Source organism: Panthera onca, chromosome A2, assembly GCF_046562875.1.
Source record: "Panthera onca isolate mPanOnc1 chromosome A2, mPanOnc1 haplotype 2, whole genome shotgun sequence".
In the NCBI taxonomy this organism is placed as follows: domain Eukaryota; kingdom Metazoa; phylum Chordata; class Mammalia; order Carnivora; family Felidae; genus Panthera; species Panthera onca.
Genome location: NC_138340.1, coordinates 68,384,109 through 68,409,651, shown reverse-complemented (window position 1 = coordinate 68,409,651; position 25,543 = coordinate 68,384,109).

The following is a 25,543-nucleotide window of genomic DNA, read 5'->3' as shown; positions in this document are numbered from 1 at the left end:
AAACCAAGAGTCTGAAGCTTGTTTGACTGAGCCACACAGGCAACCCTGTTTCTTTGTGTGTGTGTGTGTGTGTGTGTGTGTGTGTGTGTGTGTTTTGTTTTTTGTTTTTTAGTATATGTCATGAGAAATTTATATTGGATATATCATTAGACATCATAATCTTCAATTTTTTCCGCATATTTATTATAAAGTTTTTAAAGTTGATTTCCACATAATAGGTCCTAGTTATAAGACAAAGTATCATATGCTTTCTTCATTTACTTTAGCAAGAAACAAGGGATTGTCACAACCCAATAATTCTTCCTGGTGCTTAGAAATGCAATATGCAATCAAAATAGTAATGTCTCTCAAACACCTTTGTTTATATATTATTTTATAGCTTTTGTATTATGTTCACATATGCAATCTAATTTGATTGTTACATGAACCCTACAGAGGGAAAGTCATATATAATTATCTCTCAACCAAGAAAAAAAGCAGGGTAAGCTTTAGCAGATTATGTTCCCTAGTGCTTTGCAAAGTCTGGGTGAAAATCCGCAAACCCTGACCTTTCTCTAGAGTTCTTTTCACCACTTTACAAAATGCCTTCATCTAGGGGACAGCATATGAATGTATATTCTGCTCTATTATTTGATAAGCTATCTCTTTGGATGATATTTTCCTTCCTGATGATTTGAAAGTTCCAAGCCATACCCCGTCATCTGGAATAATTATTCACAAATTGCAATTGGAATCAATGACTAAATCATAAATTCTCTGGTGTCATTTCACACTAAAAAATGTTAGTTATGAAAAAAATGTTAAATGATCTTATTACCCATGAAAAAAAAATCAACTTTTTAAAAGCACTATTGACTGTCCATAAAAATTCTCCTTGAGTTTATAAAGGTCTATACATTTATTTTTATAGGAGTCAAGTTTAGAAAGTAGGCAGTGCTTCTAATTTATATTCAACGTAATCATCTGTTATCTATTTAAACCAGATAAAGTAAATGAGATAAAGGAAATAAGCACCAATTTACACTAGCTATTAACTTTCCCAGGGGTATGCTATTAGATTTTTTTTTAAAGGGATTTGTTGAGATTGTCCTTCAGTTTAATTTCATTCAATAATATCACTAATGACCCCATTAAGGACATTAAAAGTTTCCTTTTCTGATAAATCTTCAGAATATTGAACTTTTATAAAGTATCTACTGACTAATCAGCTAAATAAATCAAGGTCACCTTTAAGATGGTGTCCTAACACTAACTGGGTGTTAGTACGTGTTACACAACTCTCATGCACAGGTAGCTATTTCCTTTAAGCACCAGGGTTGCACCAAATTCCTTCATTTGCTCATTCAAATGAAGCAAATGTCTGGTTGAAAGGCAGGAAGACTTTACTCAGGAAGACTTGTAATAAGTTGGAAGGAAAAGTTGAGGCCATAACATTTTTCAAAATGCATTTTTATATGCTATAACTAATATTAGTCTGGATGTTTACAGTCTCAAAACATACAGTCTAAAAGTGAATGTGTGAACAAGAAGTTCCTTCTGTTTCTCTCCTTCTCCATTTCCTTTTTTATTTCATTATCTTTAAATTAACATGGGGGGTCAGGGGAGAAAAGGTAAGTTTTGTTTTGTGTTAATTACGTACTAGTCATGTGCTCACACTGCCGGTGAGGCAAGTTGCATAAGTTTGATCATAGCTTTGAAATTGAAAGTTAATAATTTTTTGTCTCCCCAAATATATATACACACATATATGCCATTATATTGAGCTTATATTATCTAGGGACAAATGCGTGGATTATTGACAGAATTTCTCAGTAGTTTAGGGTTAGAGGGGATACAATCAAATAACAACGAGCACAATCTTCTCATTTTGGAAGGGACACAGATACAGTAGGAAATCTTATTAAATTTTTCTAAATGGGATAGAATCGGTGGCCAAGGTAGGTTCTGAAATTGTTTCTCCTCAGCCCCAGATCTTACCGTTGGGTTTCCTAGAAGTTAAACACTGAGGCTGATGTTTGTGTGCAAGAAATGTATTGAGGAGTGAAGCGGGATGAACATGTCCTGGGGAGGTAAGGAAGCAGAATTGAGCAGAGAAGTTGAACTCCCACAGTGACTTTAGCCAATCCTTCCCCATGAAGAGCTCTAAAGCTAACAAGATACTTCGGTTCTGTCCCATCTGGGGCAAGGGAGCTGGCCTTTATTCCTTTACATTGGCCATTCTATGTGGACTGCCCTCATGAATGAAGGATGACCCTGAAAAAAAGTGACTCTCTCCAGCCAAGGGGAAACCTAGGAAAGGGACTCCACTGAGAGCTGCCTGTGTTCCACCATTCCAGCAGCTATGGAGTGAGTGTTTCATCCTGGAGGGGGTGCTTGGGAGGTGCCCCATCACTGACACTGCACTGAAATTGTGCATTTGACTGGAAGATAGAGTATCCTATCTTTTCAAGAGTGAGACACTGAAAAACCCTGATGAATTAAAATGATCCTCTATGACATATTTTCCCGTTACAAAATATTACACTGAACAGTGATGTTTGGAAATAACTTTTCAAAAACAATTATACAACGTAGATTATTTTTAATATCCTTTATGTTATCTTGATTTAAAAATTAGATTATACAAAGTTTCTAGAAAAGAGGAGTAAAATTAACTAATCTTTTAACAATGTTTAATGTTTATTTTTGAGAGAGAGGGAGAGCGGGAGAGAGGGAGTGGCAGAGAAACAGAGGGAGACACAGAATCCGAAGCAGGCTCCAGGCTCTGAGCTGTCAGCAGAAAGCCTGATGCGAGGCTTGAAGTCACTGATGGGGAGATCATGACCTGAGCCCAAGTGGGACACTTAACCGACTGAGCCACCCAGATGCCTCAACTTAACCAATCTTTAAAGGTGATTGGAATAATGCTGTATTAATTCCCCAGGGATGCCATAATGACTAACCATGAACTGGGTGACTTTACAACAACAGAAATTTATTCTCTCATAGTTTAGGAGGCCAGAAGTCTACAATCAAGCTGTGGGCAGCGTTTGTTGATTATGGAGGTTCTGGGGGAATGTCTGCTCTGTGTCTCTCTCCTAGCTTCTGGTGTTTGCGAGCAGTCTCTGCCATTCTCTGCCTTGTGGTTCCTTCACTGCAGTTTCTGCCACTATTGTCGCATGCCTTCTTTCCTGGGTGCATCTCTGTGGGCCCTTTCCTGCTCTTAAAGGATACCCATCATTAGATGCAGGCCCCTCCTCATCCAGTATAACCTTATCTTTACTAACTACCTCTGCAAAGACCCTGTTTCCAAGATGGCATTCTGAAATTCCGTGTAGACAGTTATGTTCTGGGGACACATTTCAACTCACTGTATATGCGCTAAGTGTTCTGGTTACCACTGTGATGAAGGGAATCACCATAAAACATCAAAATTTCCCATGAATATAAAGTTATATTTGAGGTTCAGTTTTGACCATATATTCACCATTGTGGTGTATACTATTATATGTATCCTCGTGGTAAATACTGAAAATGGTTGTGTTGAAAACAAACATAAAATTATGCTGTCAGTACCATCCAAAGGACATCAGTACAATGAGTTTATTCATTGTACTTAAGACCCCATGTACTGTAACCAAGGGGATACACAGAGAGCACATAAATATCCTTAGCACTGTCATACATTTGTTATGAAAGAAACATGAGAGATTAAAAAAACAAAAAACAAAACAAAACAAAAACTCCATTTAGAACTTGATAAACAATATAGTGTTCGTCTTGGAGAGACCCAAGGGAAATAATTTAAATAAACTATATCTCTTTAAAATGCTACGTGCAGAAACAATATCATGTCTTCCTTTTCTGGCTAAACATTTTCTTTTTCTTTCTTTCTTTCTTTCTCTTTCTTTTTTTTTTTTTTTTCTTTTTCTTTCTTTAGAAGCAGACATTCTAATGCATTCCATTGACCTTAGGGTTACCTCATAGTAGTTTTCTAGACATTTCATAAATGCTTGTGGTTGCTTTCATCTTCATGATGATGATGTTTTTCTCAGTGAACAATATTTTTAAATGTAAGGCCTGACCCAACATTTCTCTCCTCACTTGCTCTCATTTCCTCAAGTTATTCAAAGCTGACCTCAATATCTTACCCTTGAAAAGTTACCTGGAAGCTGGTGGCTACCACTGAGTTGATAAGTAAGTCAGTTTTGTTAGGCATGACAAAACATACCATTAACTCTAACATGGCAGGGAATAATCAAGGCTATAAAACACTTTAACAGGTTGGAGAATGAATGCTTAACATAACCCAGTAGGTCTACCTAAGTTAATCAAAACATATTTACTTAAAAATCAAAACCCTTATAAAAATTCCAAGAACAGGTTTTAAGCAGAATTTGGCTGTAACATTGTTCCATGAAAGGGAAGGGGATGCCAAATGACCCCCAAAGTCCAAAGGAGACATAAAACCACAGGAAAAGGTTGACAAGTCCAGCTTGCTAAGACATGGCTCATTAAGGGGACTTACACACAGAAGTGTGCCTTGGTCAACAGCAAGATAAGTAGATCCTGCAAGGCCACCTCCCATAAGACCTGTTTTTATAGCTCTGGAGACCAATCGGGAGGAAACATTTGCGAATCTTAGTCATTATCTCCAGAGAAGACCAAGGTCATCATGCCCTGAGGGTGTACTTAAGGGTGTGATAAAAACAAAAAGAATGTGTGTACAGGGTGCTGTGCTCCAGAAGGCTTCAGGTCACAGAGTGGTCATCATGGTGGATTTGTCCAAAAGGGCGTCAGGCTGGTTCGCACAATGTTTTTCTCTGACCTGTTAGGTAGAAGGGTCTCTTTTTTTCTCTTTCTTTTTGTTCAGATGTTCTTGAACTTCTCCCCAAAACTCCCCACCTCAATAGATAAGGATGATTATTATTATTAAAGCCTTTTTTAAAGTTTATTTTTGTTTATTTTGAGAGAGAGATAGAGAGCAAGTGGAGTTAGGGGAGGCAGAGAAAGAGAGAGAATCACAAGAGAATCCCATCAAAGGGTTTAATCTCAGGAGAGAATTCTAATCCCACCACATGTGGGGCTTGAACCCACCAGCTGTGAGATCATGACCTGAGCTAATCAAGAGTTGGATGCTTGGGGAGAGTGCCGGAAGATGGCGGCGTAGGAGGACGCGGGGCTCACAGCGCGTCCTGCCGATCACTTAGATTCCACCTACACCTGCCTAAAGAACCCAGAAAACTGCCAGAGGATTAGCAGAAGGGAGTCTCCGGAGTCAAGCGCAGACGAGAGGCCCACGGAAGAGGGTAGGAAGGGCGGCGAGGCGGTGCGCGCTCCACGGACTGGTGGGAGGGAGCCGGGGCGGAGGGGCGGCTCGCGGCCAAGCAGAGCCCCCGAGTCTGGCTGGCAAAAGCGGAGGGGCCGGACAGACTGTGTTCCGACAGCAAGCGCGACTTAGCGTCTGGGAGGTCATAAGTGAACAGCTCTGCTCGGAAAGCGGGAAGGCTGGAGGACAAAGGGAGGGAGAGCTGCTGAGCCCCCGGACGGCAGAGCTCAGCTTGGCGGGGAACAAAGGCGCCAGCGCCATCTCCCCCGCCCATCCCCCAGCCAAAATCCCAAAGGGAACCAGTTCCTGCCAGGGAACTTGCTCGCTCCGCGCAAACACCCAACTCTGTGCTTCTGCGGAGCCAAACCTCCGGCAGCGGATCTGACTCCCTCCCGCTGCCACAGGGCTCTTCCTGAAGCGGATCACCTAAGGAGAAGCGAGCTAAGCCTGCCCCTCCAGCCCCCGTGCACCTTGCCTACCCACCCCAGCTAATACGCCAGATCCCCAGCAACACAAGCCTGGCAGTGTGCAAGTAGCCCAGACGGGACACGCCACCCCACAGTGAATCCCGCCCCTAGGAGAGGGGAAGAGAAGGCACACACCAGTCTGACTGTGGCCCCAGCAGTGGGCTGGGGGCAGACATCGGGTTGGACTGCGGCCCCGCCCACTAACGCCAGTTATACACCACAGCACAGGGGAAGTGCACTGCAGGTCCTCACCACGCCAGGGACTCTCCAAAATGACCAAACGGAAGAATTCCCCTCAGAAGAATCTCCAGGAAATAACAACAGCTAATGAACTGATCAAAAAGGATTTAAATAATATAACAGAAAGTGAATTTAGAATAATAGTCATAAAATTAATCGCTGGGCTTGAAAACAGTATACAGGACAGCAGAGAATCTCTTGCCACAAAGATCGAGGGACTAAGGAACAGTCACGAGGAGTTGAAAAACGCTTTAAATGAATTGCAAAACAAAATGGAATCCACAATGGCTCGGCTTGAAGAGGCAGAGGAGAGAATAGGTGAACTAGAAGATAAAGTTATGGAGAAAGAGGAAGCTGAAAGAAAGAGAGATAAAAAAATCCAGGAGTATGAGGGGAAAATTAGAGAACTAAGTGATACACTAAAAAAAAATAATATACGCATAATTGGTATCCCAGAGGAGGAAGAGAGAGGGAAGGGTGCTGAAGGGGTACTTGAAGAAATTATAGCTGAGAACTTCCCTGAACTGGGGAAGGAAAAAGGCATTGAAATCCAAGAGGCACAGAGAACTCCCTTCAGACGTAACTTGAATCGATCTTCTGCACGACATATCATAGTGAAACTGGCAAAATACAAGGATAAAGAGAAAATTCTGAAAGCAGCAAGGGATAAACGTGCCCTCACATATAAAGGGAGACCTATAAGACTCGTGACTGATCTCTCCTTTGAAACTTGGCAGGCCAGAAAGGCTTGGCACGATATCTACAGTGTGCTAAACAGAAAAAATATGCAGCCGAGAATCCTTTATCCAGCAAGTCTGTCATTTAGAATAGAAGGAGAGATAAAGGTCTTCCCAAACAAACAAAAACTGAAGGAATTTGTCACCACGAAACCAGCCCTACAAGAGATCCTAAGGGGGATCCTGTGAGACAAAGTACCAGAGACATCACTACAAGCATAAAACATACAGACATCACAATGACTCTAAACCCATATCTTTCTATAATAACACTGAATGTAAATGGATTAAATGCGCCAACTAAAAGACATAGGGTATCAGAATGGATAAAAAAACAAGACCCATCTATTTGCTGTCTACAAGAGACTCATTTTAGATCTGAGGACACCTTTAGATTGAGAGTGAGGGGATGGAGAACTATTTATCATGCTCCTGGAAGCCAAAAGAAAGCTGGAGTAGCCATACTTATATCAGACAAACTAGACTTTAAATTAAAGGCTGTAACAAGAGATGAAGAAGGGCATTATATAATAATCACAGGGTCTATCCACCAGGAAGAGCTAACTATTATAAATGTCTACGCGCCAAATACCCGAGCCCCCAGATATATAAAACAATTACTCATAAACATAAGCAACCTTATTGATAAGAATGTGGTCATTGCAGGGGACTTTAACACCCCACTTACAGAAATGGATAGATCATCTAGACACACAGTCAATAAAGAAACAAGGGCCCTGAATGATACATTGGATCAGATGGACTTGACAGATATATTTAGAACTCTGCATCCCAAAGCAACAGAATATACTTTCTTCTCGAGTGCACATGGAACATTCTCCAAGATAGATCATATACTGGGTCACAAAACAGCCCTTCATAAGTTTACAAGAATTGAAATTATACCATGCATACTTTCAGACCACAATGCTATGAAGCTTGAAATCAACCACAGGAAAAAGTCTGGAAAACCTCCAAAAGCATGGAGGTTAAAGAACACCCTACTAACGAATGAGTGGGTCAACCAGGCAATTAGAGAAGAAATTAAAACATATATGGAAACAAACGAAAATGAAAATACAACAATCCAAACGCTCTGGGATGCAGCGAAGGCAGTCCTGAGAGGAAAATACATTGCAATCCAGGCCTATCTCAAGAAACAAGAAAAATCCCAAATACAAAATCTAACAGCACACCTAAAGGAAATAGAAGCAGAACAGCAAAGGCAGCCTAAACCCAGCAGAAGAAGAGAAATAATAAAGATCAGAGCAGAAATAAACAATATAGAATCTAAAAAAAACTGTAGAGCAGATCAACGAAACCAAGAGTTGGTTTTTTGAAAAAATAAACAAAATTGACAAACCTCTAGCCAGGCTTCTCAAAAAGAAAAGGGAGATGACCCAAATAGATAAAATCATGAATGAAAATGGAATGATTACAACCAATCCCTCAGAGATACAAACAATTATCAGGGAATACTATGAAAAATTATATGCCAGCAAATTGGACAACCTGGAAGAAATGGACAAATTTCTAAACACCCACACTCTTCCAAAACTCAATCAGGAGGAAATAGAAAGCTTGAACAGACCCATAACCAGCGAAGAAATTGAATCGGTTATCAAAAATCTCCCAACAAATAAGAGTCCAGGACCAGATGGCTTCCCAGGGGAGTTCTACCAGACATTTAAAGCAGAGATAATACCTATCCTTCTCAAGCTATTCCAAGAAATAGAAAGGGAAGGAAAACTTCCAGACTCATTCTATGAAGCCAGTATTACTTTGATTCCTAAACCAGACAGAGACCCAGTAAAAAAAGAGAACTACAGGCCAATATCCCTGATGAATATGGATGCAAAAATTCTTAATAAGATACTAGCAAATCGAATTCAACAGCATATAAAAAGAATTATTCACCATGATCAAGTGGGATTCATTCCTGGGATGCAGGGCTGGTTCAACATTCGCAAATCGATCAACGTGATACATCACATTAACAAAAAAAAAGAGAAGAACCATATGATCCTGTCAATCGATGCAGAAAAGGCCTTTGACAAAATCCAGCACCCTTTCTTAATAAAAACCCTTGAGAAATTCGGGATAGAAGGAACATACTTAAAGATCATAAAGGCCATTTATGAAAAGCCCACAGCTAACATCATCCTCAACGGGGAAAAACTGAGAGCTTTTTCCCTGAGATCAGGAACACGACAGGGATGCCCACTGTCACCGCTGCTGTTTAATATAGTGCTGGAAGTTCTAGCATCAGCAATCAGACAACAAAAGGAAATCAAAGGCATCAAAATTGGCAAAGATGAAGTCAAGCTTTCGCTTTTTGCAGATGACATGATATTATACATGGAAAATCCGATAGACTCCACCAAAAGTCTGCTAGAACTGATACATGAATTCAGCAAAGTTGCAGGATACAAAATCAATGTGCAGAAATCAGTTGCATTCTTATACACTAACAATGAAGCAACAGAAAGACAAATGAAGAAACTGATCCCATTCACAATTGCACCAAGAAGCATAAAATACCTAGGAATAAATCTAACCAAAGATGTAAAAGATCTGTATGCTGAAAACTATAGAAAGCTTATGCAGGTAATAGAAGAAGATATAAAGAGATGGAAAGACATTCCCTGCTCATGGATTGGAAGAATAAATATTGTCAAAATGTCAATACTACCCAAAGCTATCTACACATTCAATGCAATCCCAATCAAAATTGCACCAGCATTCTTCTTGAAGCTAGAACAAGCAATCCTAAAATTCATATGGAACCACAAAAGGCCCCGAATAGCCAAAGTAATTTTGAAGAAGAAGACCAAAGCAGGAGGCATCACAATCCCAGACTTTAGCCTCTACTACAAAGCTGTCATCATCAAGACAGCATGGTATTGGCATAAAAACAGACACATAGACCAATGGAATAGAATAGAAACCCCAGAACTAGACCCACAAACGTATGGCCAACTCATCTTTGACAAAGCAGGAAAGAACATCCAATGGAAAAAAGACAGTCTCTTTAACAAATGGTGCTGGGAGAACTGGACAGCAACATGCAGAAGGTTGAAACTAGACCACTTTCTCACACCATTCACAAAAATAAACTCAAAATGGATAAAGGACCTGAATGTGAGACAGGAAACCATCAAAACCTTAGAGGAGAAAGCAGGAAAAGACCTCTCTGACCTCAGCCGTAGCAATCTCTTACTCGGCACATCCCCAAAGGCAAGGGAATTAAAAGCAAAAGTGAATTACTGGGACCTTATGAAGATAAAAAGCTTCTGCACAGCAAAGGAAACAACCAACAAAACTAAAAGGCAACCAACGGAATGGGAAAAGATATTTGCAAATGACACATCGGACAAAGGGCTAGTATCCAAAATCTATAAAGAGCTCATCAAACTCCACACCCGAAAAACAAATAACCCAGTGAAGAAATGGGCAGAAAACATGAATAGACACTTCTCTAAAGAAGACATCCGGATGGCCAACAGGCACATGAAAAGATGTTCAACGTCGCTCCTTATCAGGGAAATACAAATCAAAACCACACTCAGATACCACCTCACGCCAGTCAGAGTGGCCAAAATGAAGAAATCAGGAGACTATAGATGCTGGAGAGGATGTGGAGAAACAGGAACCCTCTTGCACTGTTGGTGGGAATGCAAATTGGTGCAGCCGCTCTGGAAAGCAGTGTGGAGGTTCCTCAGAAAATTAAAAATAGACCTACCCTATGACCCAGCAATAGCACTGCTAGGAATTTATCCAAGGGATACAGGAGTACTGATGCATAGGGGCACCTGTACCCCAATGTTTATAGCGGCACTCTCAACAATAGCCAAATTATGGAAAGAGCCTAAATGTCCATCAACTGATAAATGGATAAAGAAATTGTGGTTTATATACACAATGGAATACTACGTGGCAATGAGAAAAAATGAAATATGGCCTTTTGTAGCAACATGGATGGAACTGGAGAGTGTGATGCTAAGTGAAATAAGCCATACAGAGAAAGACAGATACCATATGGTTTCACTCTTATGTGGATCCTGAGAAACATAACAGAAACCCATGGGGGAGGGGAAGGAAAAAAAAAAAAAAAAAAAAAAAGAGGTTAGAGTGGGAGAGAGCCAAAGCATTAGAGACTGTTAAAAACTGAGAACAAACTGAGGGTTGATGGGGGGTGGGAGGGAGGGCAGGGTGGGTGATGGGTATTGAGGAGGGCACTTTTTGGGATGAGCACTGGGTGTTGTATGGAAACCAATTTGACAGTAAATTTCATATATTAAAAAATAAAAAAAATAAAAAAAAAAAAAAAAAGAGTTGGATGCTTAACCAACTGAGCCACCCAGGCACCCCAACATAGATTTTTTTTAAGTGAAAGCTAAAATTCTTCATTTAGTTATTTAAATATAGACACTTGAATAAATACAGATATGGGATTATTAGATAAATAGATGATAGATAGGTAGATAGATGATAGATAGATAGATAGATAGATAGATAATAGAAAACTTCTTTGTAATGGTCTATAAAGGTAAAAAAGAATTTAGGACATGAAGACAGATGATTAAAATGAGCTACCTGAGGTTATTTGTGAGTTAATGCCAAAAACAACAAGGCATTCCATTCCTTCTTCTTTCCCCCCTGACATGTACTCTAAGGTAAATATCACTTCCTGCTGAGAGATGTGTGTGTATGTAAAGAGGAATATATCTGTAATCCAAGTCTGTAAATCCTAGGAACCAGATAGGAAAGTCATTTAGGCATGTGGGTTTGTAATTTTTAAAAATAGATTCTTCCCAAGAGAAAATGTGGGAACAAGGGTGACACTGGAAATAAGAATTATGGGGTCAATTAATGGAGGATGAAGTCAAGGGGAAATTGAAAATAGCAAATATTTGGGAGGAAATTGCAGCTCAGAGGAAATTGGGACCCTTCAGTGGAGCAGAAGTCAATAGCACTCAGTAGAGAGGAAACAGAGGACTCACGAAGGGTTGAAAAGAGAAAAAAAAGTCAGATTCAAGTGTCTACTTGGCCCCGAATGAATGAAGCTATCTTACAGTGATAATCAAGGACTTTACTAAAATCCTCCACTTCCAGGCAAGAAGGAATAATAGGAACTGGTTGACCCTCTCGCCCAAAACAAATAGAATGTGACAATATTTATGAAACAATGGTTTTAAAGACATGAGACCTTCGGCGACAAGGAGAGGAATCTCTGAGAAGAGAAACAAATGAGGTGAGTCCTAGGATTGCCTCAGTTAACTATCTTAAAAGAGTTTCCAGAGTGAGGTTTAGGTATGGTGCATCAGTCAGGTTTCTCCAGAAAAAGAACCAATAGGATGGGAAAGAAAAAAAAAATAAATATGTATTGAGTCACGTAGTTGTGGAGGGGCTGGAAAATCTGAGATATGTAGGACAGGCTGGCGTCTGGAAACTCAGCAAGATCTCTATGTTAAAAAAACCTTTTTTTAAATGTTTATTTGTTTTTGAGAGAGAGTGACAGAGCACGAGCGGGGGGAGGAGCAGAGAGAGAGGGAGACACAGAATCCAAAACAGGCTCCAGGCTCTGAGCTTTCAGCACAGAGCCCGATGTGGGGCTCGAACTCACAAACCGCGAAATCATGACCTGAGCTGAAGCCAGACGCTCAACCCACTGAGCCACCCAGGCACCCCAGCAAGATCTCTATGTTACATTCTTCAGGAAGAATTCCTTGTTCTTTGGGAAACCTCTCTTTTTGCTCATAAGGCCTTCAACTGATTAGATGAAGCCCACCCACCTTGTCAAGATTAGTCTCTATCCCTTAAAGTCAGGTGTGTGTAAATGTTAATTACATCTCCAAAATAGCTTCACAGGAACCTTTATGCTAGTTTTGGACCAAACAACTAGCCAAGGTGATGCATACAATTCACCATTACAGATGGGGACCTACCCCCGCCCCGCCTTCTCCCCCCCACTCCCGCCTATTTTTTAATTGAAGTCTAGTTGACATAGAATGTTATATTAGTTTCAGGCATACACAGTTGGACAATTTTATACATTGCTCAATGCTCACCACAATAGGTATCTGTCACCACACAATGCTGTTACAATTTTATTGACTAAATTCCCCATGCTGTCCTTTTCATCTCTGTGACTCATTTATTTTGTAATTGAAAGTTGGTATCTCTTAATATTTTTTTACTTATTTTGCCCATTCCCCTACCCAGCACCCCTCTGGGAACCACTGGTTTGTTCTCTGTATTTAAGAGTCTGTTTGGTTTATGCGTTTGCTTATTTGTTTTGTTTTGTTTTTTTTAGATTTCACAATTAAGTAAGATCATTATGTATTTGTCTTTGGTTTATTTTATTTAGCATAATATTTTCTTAGTCCATCCATAGTACACAAATGGCAAGATCTCATGATCTTTTATGGCTAGTAATATCTTATTGTGTGTATGTGTATATATAGAGATATACACACACACATACAAACGTACATGGAGCACCTGGGTGGCTTGGTCAGTCAAGCATCTCGATTTCAGGTCAGGTCATGATCTTATGGTTTGTGAGTTCCAGCCCTGCATGGGGCTCTGTGCTAACAGTATGGAGCCTGCTTGGTATTCTCTCTCTCTTCATCACCCTATGTTCTTTCCTTGCTTATGATCTCTCTCTCTCTCTCTATATATATATATCTCAAAATAAATAAATAAACAAATGTAATTATATCAAAAATCACACTAAATTTAAATTCTCTAAACCACCTTTATTTCCTTTGTTTTTAATTTTTTTATGTTTATTTTTGAGAGGGACAGAGAGACAGAGAGCAACTGGGGGTGGGGCAGAGAAGGGGGGAGACACAGAGTCTGAAGCAGGCTCCAGGTGCTGAGCCATCAGCACAGAGCCGGATGCGGGGCTCGAACTCATGGACCACGAGATCATGACCTGAGTGGAAGTAAGACGCTGAACCGACTGAGCCACCCAGGTGCCCCGAACCACCTTTATTTCTACAGAATGGTTTTGTGGAACAGAGAATTTGTGATTCATATTATTTTTTGAAAATATCCCCCATAGTTTTTGATGAGAAATTGTATCACAGATCCCCCCTTTATTTTTAATTGCTGAGCTTTACGTGATGAGTCATTCTTTCTTGTTTCCACAGTTCTCTATTGATTTGTCTTTCAATGGCTTGTTTGTGGTGTGCATGGGCATGAATCTCTGTGTTCATCTCGTGTGGAATTTGCTGAGCTTCTTGGAGGTGGAGGGTCATATCTTTTATCAAATCTGGAAAGTTTTTGCCAATATTTCTTCAAATGTTCTGTCTTTCCCTTTGTCTCTCTGCCGTCTTTCCGTAGCTTCCACTATGCAGAGGTTGGCATGGTATGCTGATGCCTCCCAGGCTGTGTAATTTTGTTTGCATTATTTTTCTTTCTGCTCTTCAGACAGGGTAATACCATATCACTTGACCTCTTTTCGAATAAATTGGTTGTTTCTTCCTTCAGCTCCCATCTACCTGCTAAGCCTCTCTCCTAAAATTCGTTTGTTATTATTATTTCAATTCCAGAATTTTTATTGGGTTCCTTGTGATAATTTTCTGTGACTTCATGGCTATTCCTTAGCTGGTGAGACATCATTTTCATACCTTCTTTTAATCTTTTGACATGTTTCCTGAATTTATTTATTTATTTATTTATTTATTTATTTATTTATTATGTTTAATCATTTTGAGTGAGAGAGAGAGCACACACGGGGAGGGTCAGAGAGAGGGAGAGAGAGAACCTCAAGCAGGCTCCCCACTTTCAGCACAGGGCTCAAATCCACAAGCTGTGAGATCATGACCTGAGCCAAAATCCAGTCAGACGCTTAACCAACAGAGCCACCCAGGCGCCCCCATTTGGACATATTTAAAAGCACTGATGTGAAGTCCTTGTCTAACAAGTCTGACATTTTCATTTCTTCGAGTACAGTTGATATTGACTTCCCTTCACGGCACCCCAGCCTCCAGGTACAGGCCATACATTTTTATGTCTTTGCATACATTGCGATTTTTTATATGATGACTTTGAATTTAATACGGCAACTCTGGACATCAGAGCCCTTCTCCCACACTATAGGGATTGTTGTTGCTATGTGTTGTCTTTGTTGGTCATTTAGTAACATTCCACAACCCAATCTGTAAAGTCCTTTATCGTCTATTGTCACTCAAATCTCTGCTTGTGCAGATACTGGAATTTAGCTACAAGCGAGAGTTTAGGTCCTTCTCAGGGTTTTCCAAGGCACAGCCCAACCCATATACGTGAAGTCCTGAATCCCCAGTAATACGTTGGAGTGTCTCCAAGTCCCCTATGGGTAGCTCATTTCCCAGTTTATTCTTATAAGTTTGAGGGTCAGCTTCTTTTATGACACAACTGTCATTTCTGCCTCAGACAGTTATGATATTAAAGAATTACCAATATATATATATATATTTTTTTTTTTTGTAAACACCTCTGAGTAAAGGGTACCTGCACTTGAATGCACTCTGAAGCGCGTCACATAAATAAAAGTCTTGTAGTTGGGGGTTTGGGAGGAATGGCCAGACAGATCTAATAACTATAACCATCAATGCGAATATCTCCAAATATATTCTGTTCCCTCAATTGACTATTAAGGCTGCTGGTTTTCACAATGATTATATGGCTGTTGATTTTCAAGGCTACTGGAGAACTAGAGGTATGGGTGTGGAAATTAGGCTAGTTAAAGCATCACTAAGCTGGCTGTCATTATTGGTATTCACACATTTTTGTTGCAGGCCTTTGGTTAATTTTTGAAATTCTGAAAAAAAATTGGCTTTATGATTTTTGCCAGGGTGATCGTGACTTTTGAGAAGGTGCTTCCAAAACCCTGAGGATTTTTAAGTCCTAAATAGTAAGTAGTAAAAGAGGAACCTATTTACTATTCCCACTGATACCATAATCTACCCTGACTATGATTACTTACTCAATATTTATCTCTAAATTAATCAATGTATACAGGTTTTTGTTCTGGCAGCCTCAGCAGACTAATTATAGTCCTAAAATCACTTTCTATACTGCCAGTGTTATAAAAAAATAGTCAAATATTGTTTTTAAATTAAAAAATATTAAAAGATTATATTGTGATTGTGAATGAATGGAATTGAAAAGAGATTTGATGTTATTCTTATAATTTTGACATGTTTGGAAACTTAGGCATTAACTTTGTGAAAATTGCCATTTTGGAATGCAATTTTTGACAGCCTAATCCCTTTATATAATGCTGCATAAAATCTAGCCAGGGCAATCCTTAAAATGATATTTAATATATTATACACCTGAAACTAATATTACACTCTATGTTAACTAACTGGAAGATAAAAACTCAAAAAAGAGTGGATTTATTCAGCACATTAATTATATGATTCAAGCGATATTCATTGAATGCTTGTAATTTTGATACTTTGATAAGAGTTAAAACCGTTAATTACTCAGAGTATAAAATAACATATGATATTGATTAATGAATTATTCTTTGCCAGTTCTTTTCTTTGCTCTGATTAGTTCGTGTTCATTGTTTAGTCATAGACATATGGGTAAAATTCTTTCTGACTCTCATGACCCCCTTTCACACAGTAGTAGAGTGACCCTCCCCATGGCCGAGAACATGATTAAGATTCTTTTATTTTTGTAACAGCCAAATCTGCTTCCGATTTATCTGTATATAAGAGCATTCATACTTTCATTTAGTCTCACAGTTATTCAACCATGGATTGGCAGTAAACCCAACTGAAATGTTTCCCGTATAATGTTAACCATCTATGTCTGCTCAGTTTGTTCTCTCCTGATGCATTGCATAAGTCGGTAGCAGACAGAATACACAGACTGTAAAATGAAATCACTGCAGAAATATTTCCTTACTATCAGATGACATGAAATCTGGTAGAAAGGTAGTAGGTAGAAAGGTAGAAAGACCCAAGGCTACCTTGGCTTTGTCTTGCTTCTTACTGCCATGTTAATTAGCCTAAAGAAATAAATACCAGTATCCACTGTCTCTGCTCTTTCATCAAAACGAAACTGAAGGAAATGGTTCATGTAAAAATGCATGCCTTCTAAATTCCTTAGATAGTCTCTGATGCAATTCCTTTTTAACTCCTTTTATAAGATAAATCGACCCCCCATGGGGCACTGATTCTGAGTTTTCTGAACTTCTTTTTGGTTCCACTTTACCATTCATACAAGAAGAGAATTCTAATTGAACAGCAGTTTAGCTTTTTTATCTACAAAATAAAAAGATAAATATTTCATTCAAAATAGTAAAACAGGGGGCTCCTGGGTGGCTCAGTCGGTTGAGCGTCCGACTTCGGCTCAGGTCATGATCTTGTGGTCCATGAGTTCGAGCCCCGCGTCGGGAGCTGTGCTGACAGCTCAGAACCTGGAGCCTGTTTCAGATTCTGTGTCTCCCTCTCTCTCTGACCCTCCCCCATTCATGCTCTGTCTCTCTCTGTCTCAAAAATAAATAAACGTTAAAAAAATAGTAAAACAGGTAATAAACACGAGTACTAAATACATATCAAATTTCCCTCCTTTGAAAAGACAGGAGATGTGCAATATATCCAGTCCTTTCCCCTGGAAATTGACTTGCCTAGCAGTGTCAAATTCTGTGGACTATTATATTTATCTAGACCCTACTAGTCCTTTAATTTTTACCTCTCGTGTCTGAGGATTTTCTTTTGAGAGATCACCCATCATGTATTTAGTGGATATTGTTCTCCTTAACCCCTGGAGACTTTGCTTCATCAAGTATTCCCGTTTGCACAAAACTACTTTTGTTTCATCCTTGGCCTTCTATCCTTTACCTGGATATCTTTCCCTGCCCGCTTAGCATATTTTACTTCCACTGTTATAGAGATATGACACTCGACCTTTCCATTTCCCATCTCCTTTTCCAATTTCACATCTTGTGGGTTGTGCAGTTATCTTTCCGGAGGGAAGCACCCGTGACAGCCTATGATGGCTTTGTCCAACAATGTAGAAGAGGTGTGTGTGTATCATTGGAGCATTTGCTGTGATATTTCCTTATTCCTCTTGAGCAAAATCATGCTTAAGTCTGCTGCTGTTTGCTCCACCTGTGTGACAGCACCAGCACTGCCTAATTTATGATGGAAGCTGGAGCTGGTCCCCCAGATAAGCGGGGAATAGATTGCCTCTCTGTGGCTAAGACCCAGAGTGTAGCAAGACTCCAGCCAGAGCAGTGTGTCCCCTGCGGACCTGTACTATGCATTATTCACATAGTTCTCTGCATTACTAACTACTAGTAGTAAGTAGAAGTCCACAGCTGGGGTCACGAAACCCAGAGGATATTAGTGTACTTGGAAAATGTACTTCTGCAAACATAATTGTAAGGTATCTTTGTATATCCCATCCCTACCTCAAAGATATTATAAAATAAAAATACTTATCCATGAGTAAGCAAAAGACAAGAGATACTACAAAATATGTGTCTTTCTTTCTCTCTCCCTTTCTTTCTTTCTTTCTTTCTTTCTTTCTTTCTTTTTTCTTTCTGTTTGAAAAAGACTATTTCGGAGGCTATGCTAAAAATCTCTGCCAGGATAAGGAGAAGTGTCCTTTATTTAAAAAAAAAAATCAGTGGACAAGATAATTTTGATGTGAATTTCATATTTTTTATTTGAATTTAGGCAATGTAAATAATTTTTAGTTAGTTGGGTAAACTCAGCACTTGAAAGATCTGGCATACCAAAAAAAAAAAAAGCATGATGTTTTGTTTTTATGAATTGTGAAAGGTATTTTCAACTAAGGGATTCATTCTTTGACATTCCAGGACTTGTCCAATCAACCAAATAGATGACAAAATATCTTTGTAAAAAAAGTATATTTAGCACGCCCGGGTGGCTCAGTTGCTTAAGTATCTGACTCTTGATTTCGTCTCAGGTCATGATCTCAGAGTTTGTGAGTTTGAGCACCACATCGGCCCTGTGCTGACAGTGTGAGGTCTGCTTGGGATACTCTCTCTCTCCCTCTTCCTCTGCTCCTCCCATGCTCTCTCTCTCTCTCTCTCAAAATAAATAAATAACTTTTTTTTTTTTACTAGAAGTATATTTCAAACAATATCTTGGCAGGAATAATCCAATTATTTCATTTCTATATGAAGCAATATGTGCTGAAAAATTGAAAATTATTTGTCACTTTTATGCATCATTTATTGATGAAATATAGTTTTAATGACCAAAGCCCATTTTTCTTCCATGTGACACGTACTTCAGGGCCATTTCGGAATTATATCTATTGCCAGTTAGATTATGAGAATGGTTAAAGAGCACATAGAACCATAGAATGTTGGTTTTGATAGAAGTTATACAGAATTCCTGGTATGTAAGATGATAAACTATATGCACTTATTATTTTGGGATTTTCTGTAAGTTTTCATCATGAAACGGTACTCCCTCTTGTTGGTTTCTAATTATTTTTCAGATGTGCAAATTATTCCTGGAGTAGCATCACCACTATTCTTAGGACTTAGGCCAAAATGTGTAGGAAAAACTATTTTACCAGATCTAATTCGCCAAAGATACCTTTTACTACAGAGTCACAATCTATGTTTTCCAGTTTCTGCAGTATAGTTGCACAAGGCACATCAAAAGAGACATACCTGGAATTTACATTATCCTTTAACCTCCCTCTCCTTGATTACAAGCTACCGTTAAGGTCCAGCTATTAGAAATTTGATCTCTAGAAAGTAGTCTCTATTAGCCTTGTGATTAGCTCTATGGTATAATTCTAAATGAGTGAATGACTAAGCGAATGACTGAATGACTGACTGACTAGACTGACTGACTGACTGAATGAATGAATGAATGAATGAATAAAACGGGTCCATCATGGTATTTTGCCGAACAAAAGGATATCTGAAAGCATGCCACAACTTTAAGGGAACGATTAGTGTTGTCAGCTATAGTTTGCTTAGGACTTTTTCCCCTCTTTTGAAATCCATTATGTTCTCAGATTGTTTCTCTGCCATCAGCCTCCATCTGTGTTGCTAGTGTTAAGGTCTATTCTTGTCCATGATCTAGAATGGAGCTCTTGTCTTTGATTCTTTCTATATTGCCGTTCTAAATAAGGTTATGTATTATCCCAAAAGATATAAATATAAAAGAATATAAACTCAGCCATCTTGCATTAGTAGAGTTCAGGAAGGATAGGTCATCTCTGCTGCATGCAGCATTTTCTATGGCAGTCAAGTGGAAAGTGAAGCTTCTGTTATCAAGGAGGCTGACCCATGGTTGATGCTGACTGCCATACAGAGGAACCCAGCCCAGGCCTTGGGGTGGGGAGATTTTGTGCATCTCCATGGCTATTTCCATAGCGGCTTGGGGTTCCGTTTGGTATGGTGGCTGGGATCCAAGGAAGTATACTGTATATTGTGTGGAACTCTACGAAGACTACAGATTAGGTAGTAGAAGAAATGATGTTTGCCATTTTAGGCCGCTAAATTTGAGGAGTGGATTTTCCTCAGTAATGGAAACGGCTTTTGATGCGTTTGATGCCCTGATGCGGGTCTCAAACTCACAAACTGTGAGATCATGACCTGAGCCGAAGCCAGTATACTTTACACTGAAAGAGAGGTGGTTGATGTTTCCTAATACTTCGGGGCCAGGAGCACAAAATCGCAGACCCACGTTTCCCATTTTCTACCGTTCAAGAAACCACAGACACCGGCTCTCAATGGAAAGAGTGCCACGGAATTGGTGGACCTGATTTGAATTGAGTAAACAGCGTTTCTTTCTCATGATCTCAAAAGTTTAGCTGAAAAGCTTATAATAGACCTTTACATTATATTTATGTAGAAGATTGAACATATATACTATGACCTCAGGAATGTTTACCAATATGTAACAGCTATTATAAAACATACTGAGAGTTATCCATAAATGTATAATAAAGTATACGGTTTAAAATGAACTATACCTATATAATAAAATCCTCTGCTAGGTGTTCTATAGATCACCTCTGATTAAAAAAAAAAAAAAAAACTGGGGCGCCTGGGTGGCTCTGTCGGTTAAGCATACGACTCTTGGTTTCAGCTCAGGACATGATCTTGCAGTTTGTGAGTTCAGGTTCCTCATCAGGCTCTGCCCTTGACAGTGTGGAGCCTGCCTGGGATTCTCTCTCTCCCTCTCTCTCTGATCCTGCCCACCTTTCTCTCTCTCTCTCTCTTAAAATAAATAAACTTAAGAAAAAGAAAAAAAATGTGTATTTCTAAACATGTGTTTCCATTTCCATTAATACCCCTATTACCAACTCAAGGTACAAAACAAAAACAAAAACAAAAACAAAAACGTGTATATGCTTGTTATGTCATACGTGGTGCTTAAAATAACCTAGAAAGCCCTTGTGAAAAGGCATAGACACATATTTTGAAGTGCAGTTGGGAATACCAGTGAAATAACAGGACCCCTCTTTCTCCTCCTCTCCCAAAACAATGTGCATCGGACCATGTCCTAGTCCGTGGATTGTTTTAGACTTATGGGTAAATGCACAAACTCTCTTCACACTTTTGTATGAGATTTAATATTTTAACATTATAGATATGGAAAGAGAACAGTATGTTACAGTAATGAGGATTGGAGGAATAATGTGATTTCAGCAGTAGGTGTTTGAATTGGAGGAACGATACTGAAGATCCCACTGTTTTCTTTCTTTTCCTCCAGCAGACCAGATGGCCACCATCAGAAAGAGTTACCTGAGGGTCTGGGTTGTGAATTTGAAAAGCATATGTTTTCTATTGAAACTTAATTTCTTTCTGGTTACTGGATAGCTTGCATACAGTGGCAGCTAGGTACAAAAATTCCTTAAACAGATTGGAATTACACGGAACTTTTCATAATTTTTGATTCTAAAAAAAAAAAAAAAGTGCTACAAATAATCTAACACTGTTTTCCAAACGCTATTTTGTAAAAGTAATTTATAACATAGTACAGGCTCATAAAGGCTTAGAAAACACAAATGCATATTTTAAAAACCAATAAAAAGAACATCATGTTCCTAACGTTTAGGTTAAGAAACAGCTTATTACACTCCACGAATCCAGTCGCTCTGTGCCCCTCCTGATTTGCATCTCCTTCCGTTTCTCACAGAGGCAATGTCGTTCCTGAGCTTACTTTGCTAATAACCGTTTTCTTATTTTTATTCTGTCTCCCATTTTGTGTGTGTCATTTTGCCAGTCATTTTGTTTTAATTGGAGACATATTGTATGCATGATTTTGTAACTTTTTTTTTTCCCTCTCACCATATTTATACTGGAAATTCATTCAACTTATTGAGGTAACCCCCTTTTCATTTCTGCTGCCTATACTATTCGATGATATGACAACATCTCAGTGGATTTATCCGTTGTGTGGACAGATATTTGAATTGTTTGCTTCGTGTGTATCAAAGTTTCTCTAGGTTATAAATGTACCAGTGGACTTCCTGTATTCTAGGACATGTGAATTTTCAAATATGCTAGGTATAATGGTTAATGTTATGCATCAACTTGACCATGGGGTGTTCAGACATTTGGCTAAACATTATTTTGAATCCATCTATAAGCATGTTTGTGGGTGATATTTAAATTTTAATCAGGAAATGGACGAAAGCATTTTGTCCTCTCTAATGTAGGTGGGTTCATCCAATCAGCCGAAGACCTGATTAAAAGAAACAAACAAACAACACTGAGTTAAGAGGGAATTATGTATGCTTGACTGTTGAGTTGAGACACTGGTCTTCTTCTGCCTCAGGCTTTCAAATTCAGACTGTAACTTACACCATTAGCTCTTCTGGTGTCTCAAGCTTTAGAACTCAGACTGGAACATGACCTCAGTGTGTGTGTGTGTGTGTGTGTGTGTGTGTGTCCCTTAAGAGAAACATGACTAATATTAAACTCCTTCCCATATATATATTTATGTTTTACATGTTCTTAGTTTACCTTCAATTTCTTGAAAGTACAAAGAAAGCTGAAATGAACAACCTCTTATATGTCCTCTTAAGAACTCAAAGGCGGGGGGTCCTGGGCGCTCTTGATATTGGCTCAGGCTATGATCTCGTGGTCATATGATGAAGCCCCACATTGTGCTCCACGCTGAGCATGGAGCCTGCTTGGGATTCTCTCTCTCCTTCCCTCTCTGCCTCTCCCCTGCTTGCACTCTATCTCTCAAAATAAATAATAAACATGATAAAAAGAACTCTAAGGTGAAGTGACTGTATTTTCCTCCATATTTTATCTTCTAAATTACAAATGTCTGAAAGTAAAATATTATATTAAAATATATATAATACGCAATGCTCATCACAAGTGCTCTCCTTAATGCCCATCACCCATTTGGCCCATTCCCCCATCCACCTCACCTCTTGTAACCATCGGTTTATTCTCTATAAGTGAGAGTCTGTTTCTTGGTTTGTCCGTCTTTTTATTTTCCCCTTTGCTTGTTTGTTTTCTTAAATTCCACGGACTAGTGGAATCATATGGTATTTGTCTTTCTCTGACTGGCTTATTTCACTTAGCATAATATTCTCCAGTTCCTTCCATGTCACTGCAAGTGGAAGATTCTTTTTTATGGCTGAGGAGCAATGTTCCTTGTAAATATGTACCACATCTTCTTTATCCATTTATCAGTTGATGGACGCTTGGGCTCTTTTCATAATTTGGCTATTGTAGATAATGCTGTTATACACATTAGGGTGCTTGTATCGATTTGAATTAGTATATTTGTATTCTTTAGGTAAATATCTAGTAGGGAAATTGCTGGATGGTAGGGTAGATCTATTTAAAAAAAATTTTTTTTAACTTTATTCATTTTTGAGAGACAGAGAGAGACAGAGCATGAGAGGTGGAGGGGCAGGGAGAGAGGGAGACACAGAATCTAGGCAGGCTCCAGGCTCTGAGCTGTCAGCACAGAGCCCGACGTGGGGCTCGAACTCATGGACTGCGAGATCATGACCTGAACCCAAGTTGGACGCTCAACCGACTGAGCCACCCAGGCACCCCAGGTTAGGTCTATTTTTTTAACTTTCTGAAGAAACTCCATACTGTTTCCAGAGTGGTTGCCTCACTTTGCATTTCCACCAACAGTGTGAGAGGGTTCCACTTCCTCTGCATCCTCAGCACCATTTGTTGTTCCTTGTGTTATTGTGTTATTAATTTTGGTCATTCTGACAGGTGTGAGATGATATCTCATTGTAGTTTTGATTTGCATTTCCCTCATGATCAGTGATGTTGGCATATTTTCATGTGTCTTTGACCATCTGCATGTGTTTTTTGGAAAAATGTCTATTCATGTCCTTTGCCCATTTTTAAATTACATTATTTGTTTTTCTAGTGTTGAGTGTTATAAGCTCTTTATATATTTTGGATACTAACCCTTTATCAGATACGTCATTTGCAAATGCATTCTCCCATTCCTTAGCTTGCCTTTTAGTCTTATTGATTATTTCCACTCTGTGCAGAAACTTGTTATTTTGATGAAGTTCCAATAGTTTATTTTTGCTTTAGTTTCCCTTGCATCAGGAGATACACCTAGTAAGAAGTTTCTGTGGCCAATGTCAGAGAAGTTACTGCCTGTGTTCTCTTCCAGGATTTTCATGGTTTCCCATCTCACAGTCAAGTCTTTAATGCATTTTGAATTTGTTTTGTGGATGGTGTAAGAAAGTGGTGAAGTTTCATTCTTTTGCCTGTTACTGTCCAGTTATCCCTACACCATTTGTTGAAGAGACTATCTCTTTACCTTTTGATAATCCTTCCTGCTTTTTTGAAGATTAGTTGACCATTTAGTTTTGGGTTCATTTCTGGGTTTTCTATTCTGTTCTATCTATGTGTCTATTTTTGTGACAGTATCATACTGTCTTGATCACTACAGTTTTGTAATATAACTTGAAGTCTAGAATTGTGATGCCTCCATCTTTGCTTCCCCCACCCCCCCCTCCAACCCCGCCAAGGTTGCTTTGGCTATTCAGGGTCTTTTGTGGTTCCATACACATTTTAGGATTGTTTGTTCTAGCTCTGTGAAAAAATGGTCTTGGTTTTTTGAAAGCGAGTACATGAAATGTGTAGACTGCCTTGGGTGATGTAAACATTTTAACAATATTTGTTTTTCTAATCCATGAGCATGGAAGGTTTTTCCATTTCTTTGCGTCATCTTCAATTTCTTGCATCAGTGTTTTATGGCTTTCAGAGTATAAGTCTTTCACCTTTTGAGTTGGGTTTATTCTTAGTATCTTATTGTTTGTGGTGTAATTGTGAATGGGATTCCTTGCTTTCTCTTTTTGCTGTTTCATTATTGGTGGGTAGAAATGCAACAGATTTCTGCCTCTTGATATTGTGTCCTGTAACTTTGCTGAATTTGTATATCAATTCTAGTAGTTATTTGGTGGAGTCTTGTGGGTTTTCTATATACAGTATCATGTCTTCTGTAAATAGTATAAGTTTTACTTCTCTCTTGCTCATTTCAATTACTTTTATTACTTTTTGTTGTCTGATTCCTGTGGCTAAGACTTCAAGTGCTATGTTAAATAAAAGTGATGAGAGTGGATATTGCTGTCTTGAGCTCTCAGTTTTCCCCAATGAGGATAATATTAGCTGTGTGTTTTTTTTTTTTAAATAGATGGTTGGTATGTTGAGGTATGTTCCCACTAAAACTATTTGTTGAGAGTTTTTTTTTTTTTTATCATGAACGGGTTTTATACTTTGTCATATGCTTTTTCTGCATCTATTGAAATGATCATATGGTTCTTATCCTTTCTTTTATTAA